Source organism: Cryptomeria japonica, chromosome 8, assembly GCF_030272615.1.
Source record: "Cryptomeria japonica chromosome 8, Sugi_1.0, whole genome shotgun sequence".
Lineage (NCBI taxonomy): Eukaryota > Viridiplantae > Streptophyta > Pinopsida > Cupressales > Cupressaceae > Cryptomeria > Cryptomeria japonica.
In genome coordinates, this window is record NC_081412.1 from 537,399,458 (window position 1) to 537,409,727 (window position 10,270).

Consider the following 10,270-nt stretch of genomic DNA (forward strand, 5'->3'; position numbering starts at 1 on the left):
TTCACAGGTGTACAAAATTTTCAACCAACATAACCAACCTAATCAAATCTCATCTCATATATACATAAATAATAAAGATTCAAGGTCATGATACAAAGTGCCATAAGAATGTTTCTATACAAAGGGTCAATGTATCAAATAAAATATATATACAAAGAGCTTGTAAACATATCATACACCATATATGATTTAGCTCATACTCCCACCATTTGAAGGTGTTGGTCTCATACTGGTGATCTTGATTGTAGCGATGGACCCCACGGAGGTGGTGGCGCTATATTGATAGATGATCATGAGTGCACTAATTTAAATCTCCCTAATGTACTACCCTCTATAAAGCTAAGAGCTCTATGATATGTTGGTACTAACCTCTCATATAAGAGTGATAGTATTGAGCCTCATAGGTTGCTTTCATATATGCCTAATTTTTCTTTGACTAGTACTCTAGTGGTTAGGACATGACCCCAATCATGCCTCCACATCCTCCTGATCATCATACCCTTAGCCTAATTTGTTACTGTGTCAACTTGAATTTCATCTTTAGAATACTGCCTGCAACATGTTTGTTTCATAAAATACAAAGGAAATGCTACTGGAAATCCAAACTCAACCAATGAAACTACATGAAATACATATAAAATAAAAACATTATTTTTACCTTCATGATTTAAGTCTCATTATGTCCTAACTCCACTATTCCTAGTTGCAGATGGTGTGCTCCAGACAAGCACTGATAGCTTCCAAGATGGTATATGAAGAATGGACTGATAACTAATAGTTAACTGATACTATGATATGCAATGCTAAATGATTATGCTAAATTGGTTCAAGATTAAAACTCACAGATGCATAAGTTTTCACTAATGATTAACTTGAAAACTCATTTGAAGATTAACTCTTTCTCAACTCAAACTCCTACTTTTATAGACTTTGAGAGGATAAGATGATGTGGCCTAGATCAACGGTCATGATCAGATCTGCAGATTTGGATGGCTATGAGAAAAGATGAAGGTTGAGAGAAAGGAGGAAGGAGAAGACAAGTGTCACTCATCTCACCTTGACTGGGTTGTTGACTGAGGGAATCTAGGGATGGTTTGAGAAGATTTAGGCATGAGAGGACAAGTGGACTCAAGTCTTTCCTAAGATGTAGGGATGTTGGAGAGAATATAGAAGAAAATTTAAGAAAGATGTGTACATACATAATATTTCATTAAATTTGGAGGTTGGAGATAAATGATGAATTAATATTTAAGAAATATTAATATCTTAGCCACATGATTGATGAGTTGGCAAAGGGAAGATGAAGTGAAGATGGATGAATGTGTTGGAAAAGAGATTAAATAATTAAGAATTATTTAATATTTGAGACTATAGGATAGAAGAATAACCATTAGATATTAGATATTGAAATGATTGGAGGAAATAATTAAATATTAGATATTTAAATAACTAATTAGAAAAATAATTAAATATTAGATATATTTAATTAATTCAGAGGAATAGGATAGATGAACTAATTAATAAAATATTTCAATTAAATTAATTAATAGAAAGACATGAAATGAATTAAATAAATTAATCTTTTCAAATTAACCATTTAATAGAAGAATAAACATTAAATAAATATAAAATATTTATTTAATCGCTCATAGCCATTTTTATGTGTATACATTTTTCCCCTCTTTGAAATGATGTCAAGACAATATTGTTTCAAAGATTAAATCAAGTCTTGATAGTGTGCCTGATGGAGATAAAAATCCTGATTGTGTGCCCCCTCGGGAGATTGATCGTGAAATTGTTAAAAAATAAATAAATTTGGATAAGCGATTGATCTCACGATAATTGAAAAGGTCCTTCGATTAAATTTATTTATGCAAAATAAATATAATTGCCCCATTGAAAAACATTAATTACCCTTCCAAATAGTAAATATAAAATTAACCAAAGTTAATTTTAATTTCATTTGCATCCTTGTTAGCTTGCGAAGAGATTATCTTGGTGAGGTGGTGAAATGGTGATCCCGTTGAAGAACCATCGATTTGAGTGTGTTCGACGATATTAACGACCTCCTGAATATGGGTATCCAGTATGTATCTTATCCCGAGCCTTTTTGCAACTTGTCGTACAATTTTCCATGTTTGTTTGGCATGTTTTTGGCTATTTTGAATTTTGGTGATTTTCGGCAATTTTGTTTAGCATTTTTGTTTTATTTGTTAGCGCTTTTGAATTTAAAGTTACCGCATCTGATAATTTTAGCGCATATGCTCATTTTGTTAGCACATTTGTGATGAATGTTAGCGCATATGATTTGTCAACACTTATGCTTCTAGTGTTTGCGCATTTGATGATTAGGGCAGCACTTTTGATTGTTTCATGCTTTTGTTCCAAGGTTTAGCGCTTGTGCGAAAAGGGTTCACGCGTATGTTCGATTTAGCACCTACGTTCAATAGAATAGCACTTTTGTTAAAAAGATTAGCGCTTATGTTTCAAATGAATTTTGGTGATGTAAATTTCGGTATTGTGATTTGATAATGTCGATTGATTGATTTGATAATGTTGATTGATAGGATAAACGATTGATTGAATTGATTTGATATGATTTGATAGATTAGATCTAAGAAACCGATTTAGTTTATGATGAAGAGCATTGCAGAGTTTGATTGATACTCATTTGATTGATAGAAAACCATGATTTGATAGGTTTAAATTGATTTGATAGTCTAATTTGCTTCATTTGAAAAGGATTTATCAATTGGTGATGTGATAGATTAGCAATCTCTGTGAGAGAGATAGATTATTGATAATTGATCGAATTCTCTTGGTAAACAAGAGAAAATTGATGTTCTCTAGTGTCGGGAGAAATTCCCGACTATGCGCCACTTAGTTCCAGAGCTTACACAGGCGAAGGTGAGACATATAGATGCTTGCGGATTATGCCACATGTTATACATGCTTGATATTACCCATAATAGGGGATTGTTGACAGATTTAGCCGAGAGATGGCATATCGAGCATAACACTTTCCACATGCCCACAGGTGAGATTAGTGTGACACTTGAGGATGTCTATAGGATTCTCCACATCCCAATGACTGGTGAGTTAGTGTAGTATGATTTTCAGGATTGTGGAGGGACAGAGGCTTGCAGAGCTGTATTTGGTGATGAGACAATTTTGAGAGGAGAGATCTGATGGGAGGATATGATTATGTATTACGAGACTCTCCCTGTGATTTTTGCAGGTTTGATTGGGGGATTCATCTGTCCAGATAGGAGATCTCAAGGTTTTGCTGTTGGTTGGGGTGAGATTCTTCAGAGCATGATGCAGCATCGGACTTGATATGCGTGGGGTGTTTGTATGCTTGCTCATTTGTATCATGATCTTCATCAGGTTGTTTTCGATGAGAGTGCTAGTTTGTCGATAGGATGCACACTCTTGCAGATTTGATGTTGGGAGCACATTTCTATTACACGGCCTATTCATCATAGAGTTCATGGTGAGAGGCAGCCATATGTTTATCTGTATGCAGGTATCCTTACTCAACATAAGATGGGTAAGATGGAGTATTGGCGTTGGGTTCTTGATATCTCATTGGTCGGACTCCATACATTGTTGAGCGATAATTGATTAGTTGCATTCTAAGATAGTTTGGTATCATTCAGCCCATGCCTACTGGTGTCACGATAAATGAACGATGGTACAAAGATAGGCGAGATTGGGGACCTTCTTTGTCATTTGAGATAGCGGGCACAAAGTTTATTGTTACTCCTAGGATGGCTTATGATATGAGATTGCACATTCTAGATCCTGAGGTTATTGCAGATTATGCTTAGTACATACTTGCACACTCATTTCCTCATATTATCGATCCAACAGACCCTCCTCCCAGGTCAGGAGATGAGGATGACGATTCAGATGATCCCATTATCAGGAGACAGAGACAGAGACGATAGCTTAGAGTTGGTCAGGATGCTGAAGGTGATGGAGACGAGGGAGGAGATGGAGGTGGTGGCGGTAGGAGACCCGAACGGAGAGGAGGTCGATTGAGAGTTCATGGAGGACCGTTTGGACCGGTTGGTAGGATTGGGAGACCACTTCCTATGGGTGGGAGAGAGGCAGGATGGATTGGGAGGGATACTAGCAGGGCAGGGATGAGATCACCGAGAGGGTTGCCCTCTATAAGAGGAGGCAAGATGATTGGACTAGATGAGGGTTGCAGGAGAGATATTGATTTTGGTCAGATTCAGCCAGACCCTAGGGTCATTGTAGCTCATGGTGGAGAGGATGAGGATCCAGAGGATCCTATTCCACTCATTAGACGACGGGTTCTGAGAGCTACTCGAACTGAGATTCTAGCAGGTGGACAAAGAGGTGGAGATGAGGGGATTGGGGCTCATGTCCCTCAGTAGGATGTGCCAGAGCAAAAGACCGTGGATAGTCTCAGAGCACATATATATCAACTTAGAGAAAAGGTATAGACACTCATGACAGAGAGAGACAAGGCTATTAGGAGACAACAAGATACTCAGGGTCTCCTTGATCACATTCAGTAGGTTGGATCAGGCACTCTCTTAGTTGATACTATTAGAGCACTAGTTTGGGCTGGGAAGGAGACATCTTATTGGCGATGATTATATGATGATTTAGTCGCAGAGAGCCAGAGAGCAGGTAGCTATCATACCACCATGAGGATGGATACTAGCAATGATGGAGTCATGGAACCTCCTTAGAGGAGTGCTGATCATGTGAGACAGGAATCTGGAGGATCTTCTCACCCACAGCCACAGAGACGGACATAGTCAGGTGGTAGTGGCACAAGACAACCTTTACTTGACTTGTATTGATGAGGCACTAGTAATTTTGATCCGATATCATTGTATACTTGGACTTTTTATTGTTTATGATGATATATGCAAACATGGACTCTATAAGATGATCTTTTATTATGCATGTTACTCTATTTTATGATGATCTATATGCATTGATTATATGGATGACGTTATGATCTTTTCTCTTCATTATGATGATGCTTTATATGATGATGCAATGATAATGAAATGATGGTGGAAATGGCATGCTTTTGATTTAGAAAATGCTAATGCAAATGATTATTAACTTAAATGGTGCGAATGAAATGATCTATATGATAATGCAAACGAATGATGATGTAAATGCAAATGATCTATATGCAAATAAAAGATTATGTAGTATGTTATTCAAATGTTTTTTATGTTTATGTGTAATGCTTATAATGATTATGAATCTAAGTTCAAAGATGCAACTAAATGATCTGAATGAACTTTAATGATAATGCAAATAATAATGATGATACACTACATGATTAATGAAATGCACTTAATTGAATGCAAACTAATGCAATGATTGAATGCAACTAAAATGGAATGGATGATGATTAAAAAATAAATGAATGCACCTACAATGATCAAATACAAATTGTTTTTGTTTGTCCAAGTATACTCAATCTTTATCTGTGATCGTTGATCTGTGAATGAAATGATATGCTTATAATGCAATTGACAATGAATGCTTATAATGCAGACGAATAATGAGCTAATCTAAAATGATCTAACTAAAAATGTTACTGCCATTCTTTATATGCTTGTCTTGTAACAATGCTTGATTTCATCATTGAGCTTTAAAATGTTGAAAGAAAATACAAGCAACTTGACATAATGATCCAAGCTGACCTGAGTATTTCTTACATGGATTTTGATATAGCAAGATAATACAAGCAACTTGATATAATGAATCAAGTTGACCTGAGTATTTCTTGCAGAACAGACAAGGATTATCCCCTTTCATGCATGACTCAGAACGTCCTCCGTGATCTTTTTCCAATCATATCCTTAGATAAGTACATACCTTAATATGAGATAAACCACAAACAACAATCAAAGAAAATAATCATTCCCCATCATAGCTTCTCTACTCATGGACATCTTTGAGTCGCATAGAGTACATGATTAGCAATAAAATCAAGATATAAACACTGAATCTTGTATGTCATTCACATGTTCTCATGGTCATTAACTGATATAATCATCTTGATGAATGCTCTTTGATAATCCTTTATTACTTGCTGGTTGATTCTTCATTTTTTGATTTTCACGATTCAGTTGTCATAAGATGCCTTGATCTTCATTGCTTTGTTGCTCGTTATCTATTTCAAAACCCTAGATGTTTTTAGTTTTTCTAAGTGTAGCGTCCTAAAATTGCGACACTTGCAATTTCGACTGCATTTGGGTCTTCACGATGGCGGTGCAACACGGAACCTGAATGGAGACCCCAAAACTTGTTCATGACACCAAAAACTGCATTTTTTAGCACCCTGGCCTGATCCTCCTTGCACCCTGCTGTCCCTGGAGGTGGGACCATGGCGCCCAGTGCCCTAGTCCTTCAGGACTAGGGCGCCCAGCGCCCTGGTCCCCCAGAACCATGGTGCCCAACGCCCTGGTCCCTGGCCCTATTTTGGGCCCGGTCTCTTATGGGGCTTCAAGTCTTTAAGTTTGCAAATTGGAAAATAATCTTCCTAGGTCGGCCTAAGGTCGGGAAAATCAGTCTATCAACCCTAATTGACAAGTATATAAACTACATTTCCTCTCCCATTTTGGTAGATGGAAAAAAGGCGCGAAAGCAATATTCAAGCATTCAAACATTCAAGCATTCAAGCATTCCTTCAAGCAATTGAGCATTCTAAGTCTCCATTCAAGGCTAAGTGTTGCATTCAAGACAAGGATTCAACCATTGAAGAGGAGATCACATACAACATACAACATACTACAGACATTACACCTTCGCATGTAAGAATACAAACATTCTTACAACAAGGTATCAGTACTTGTTTACATTACAAACATTTACATTTACAACATTCTCATTTCTTGGTTAATTCCGAAACCGGGGTTTGACCTGAAGGCAAACCCCTCATCCCTAACCCCCCAATCGTCCTCTCTTTTCTGTGTGTAGGTTGCAAGTACGCAGCTGTAATTGAAGATCTGGAATCCTTGTGCAGAGACGAACAGATCCCCCTTCGTTTCGCGGATTTTTCGGAGGACCGTGTGCACGCCGGGCGCCATCGTCCCGTCAACTTTCGCTCAAATTTGTAGAACAGCACCGTCTCGACATTTTACTGCCAATTCCAGGTCCGCAGCTTCATCCCGTATCCCTATCTCTGTTTATAAGCAAATCTTTCCTACTTTACATGCATTCCTAGTTCAATCTTTCTATCTACATTCTTTACAAAAGAGGGTATCCTTGATGTCACAACCCTTGAAACTCATTTAGAATCCAATCTTGCATTGTGTGGGATTGGATCTTGAGGGTTTCAACCCCTCTTTTGAATGTAAAGTCTCCCCTAAGTGAAAACCATCAACCCTAGTGACTCTCCCTTCTCTCTCCTTGGAGTTGGGGAGGGGAGAACAACTAGGGTTCGATTTTTCCGCTTTACATTTTGGTGAACCTGACATGAAAATCCTCATTCTGATTATTCATGGTTAGATCTGAAAAATTTGCTTCCTTAATTACATTTTCATGTTTGATCTTTTGTAAATTTTAGAGGTTGATTGCATAAAAACCCTAAAATTTTCTTTTTAGTAATTGAGCTCGTGAAATGTTTAATTGTTAATGCTTGTTTCAAATCTACCCTTCTATTGCAAATTGTCAATTCATATTTGTGCTTTAATTCTGAAAATTAAGTGGTTAAATGTCAAAACCCTAATTTTTAAGACCTTCTTGATTCAACTTTTGACTGATAATTTCACTAATCAAAACACCTCCAAATCGGCTGTAACTTTGGATTCCGCAACAAAATCACAATATCTTTCATCCCTGAAAATTTGGAAAAAAGTTGCGAGGACCGTGTGCACCCCGAGCGCCATCGTCCCCGACATTTTTTCCGAAATTTCGGGAGCTAGATCCTACTGTATTTTTCTGCTAAAATCCAGAATTTTGGCTGATCTTATCAATTCTAACACTTTCAAAATTAAAGTCAAAGTTGGTCTAGCGATTGCTTGGATTGAGGCTTCTAATCATTCAAAAATTGTTGAAATCGAAATTCATATCAAAATTGTGTTTCTTACAATCCTAAATCTGAATAGTGTGTTGGCATTTATTCGAAATTTCAGTACTTTATTCAAATTTTTGCAGTTTGTGACTTTTGAAATTAAGTGTTTAATTGCAACAACCTTGATTTCCACTTTCCAAATTCGAATTTTGCATGAAATCGAGTCAACTTTTAAATTTCAAAACTTGCATTGCTTTTAGCATTCCCTCTAAAATCATAAAATTCAAAATTTTAGTTTCCCTCTCTTTTTTCAAAATTCAAATTTTACATTTTTCAACAATCTTGGTAGGGTTCAATTTTGAGATTGCAACTTTAATTTGGCCTATCTACAGATCGTAAAATCACTCAATTTTTTCAGATTAGCTTTAAAATCATCATAACTTTCATCCCTAAAAATTTCGAAAAAAGTTGCGAGGACCGTGTGCACTCCGTTCGCCACGGTCCCGGACATTTTTTCCGAAATTTCGGGAGATTGTCCTGATTGCATTTAACAGCTTAAATCTAGGAGATTAGCTGGTTTTATTGAAATTTGCTACCTCTAAAATTCAAAATCTTCTCTCTTTCTTTAGTGCATGAGTTTTACAACAATAAGCCCTACTTACACTATTCCCGTCTTACACTATTCCCGTTAGACGAAGCCTTAGAATTAAGTCCTTCCAAGTTGTAATTACTGAGGAGATGGAACCTAATTTGAATGGCCTTTTTAACGAGGACATGGGTAATTCCTCTAATCCTCTTAATGATGAAGAAGCTCTCCATGAGGTTTCTGTAGAACAACTTTCGAAATTGGATAACCAATTTGATGATTTTCGACAATGGATGTCTCAAGAATACCCCGATAGCGAAACTCTTTCATTAATTGAGGGTCTAAAACGTATGGTTCAAAGTGACAAGAATGGAATTGATATTTTGCGTGGTATTGCACACATTGTGGATTCAAATGTGATGCCTATGAAGAGTTGTGCTGAAACTTTAGGTTATACACAACCTCCTACTCAAGTCAATCATTCTATTCCTTTGACAACTCCTATTGCTAGTATACCTACTTTTACATCAAACATAATGACTACTTCAATACAAGACATTCCTCCTATGATCACCAATCATGGGGGCAATCCCTCTTCTTCAATCAACCCTCTTCCTTCATTCAATCCGACTTCTTCATTCATTCCTTCAATGAGTGTTCCTATTATATCTCCACAAATAAACATGACACAAGGGGGCAATTCATTTAACCCTTCCATTCCTCCTTGTAGTGTTCCTCCTTTCCAATCATCTCCTATGACTAACTATCATAGTGTCCCACCACATTACTCTCTACCTTCTTTCAATAACATAACACCTCCATCACAATCTAACACATCTAATATGAACTCTTCGACTGAAGCGACCATTAACAATCTTGCACAAACTGTCTCTTCTTTACAGCAACAAATTGCCTCTATGAATCAATCTAAGTTTAGTGTGCCCACATTTGATGTTGCGAGCCCACTTTCTCTTGAAATTGTTCGAGCTATCCCCCCTAAACATGTTGAAATTCCGCATTTGGAGCTTTATAATGGTAAGGGTGATCCTCTAACACATGTTAAGACCTTTCAAACCATATGTACTGATTTTGCTTATGACCAAAGGTTGCTTGCAAAACTGTTCACTAGAACATTAAGAGACAAAGCCCTACAATGGTATTGCTCGTTGCCTTCCTATTCTATTTCTTCTTTCGAACAACTTGCAAATGCTTTCATTCAACAATTTCAAAACAATATAAGTCCTAAAGTTACTTTGATTGATTTAATGCATTGTAAACAAGGTGTTAAAGAAAAAGTGACTGATTTCATTGGTAGATATAAGCATTTGTATGCTCAGATTTCTTTTCCAGTACCTGACAATGATATTCAAAGAATCTTTATTTCTAATTTACAAAAAGACATTAGAGAAAAACTTCTGTTTTCTGAGTTTACTTCTTTCCAACAGTTGTGTGCAACTCTTCACAATTATCAACTGACTGTGAGTCAAATGGAACAAGCAAATCCTATGGCTCCGAGTGATAAGGGTGATAGTAGTCAACAACCATTTGGGAAGTTTAAACCGAACAGAGAGTCCATTAAATTCAATGAAAACATCATCAACAACAATGTGAATGCAACATCAGGTGTGCCTCCTATTTCTAAGTTTTTCAAGAAAGAAAGAAAG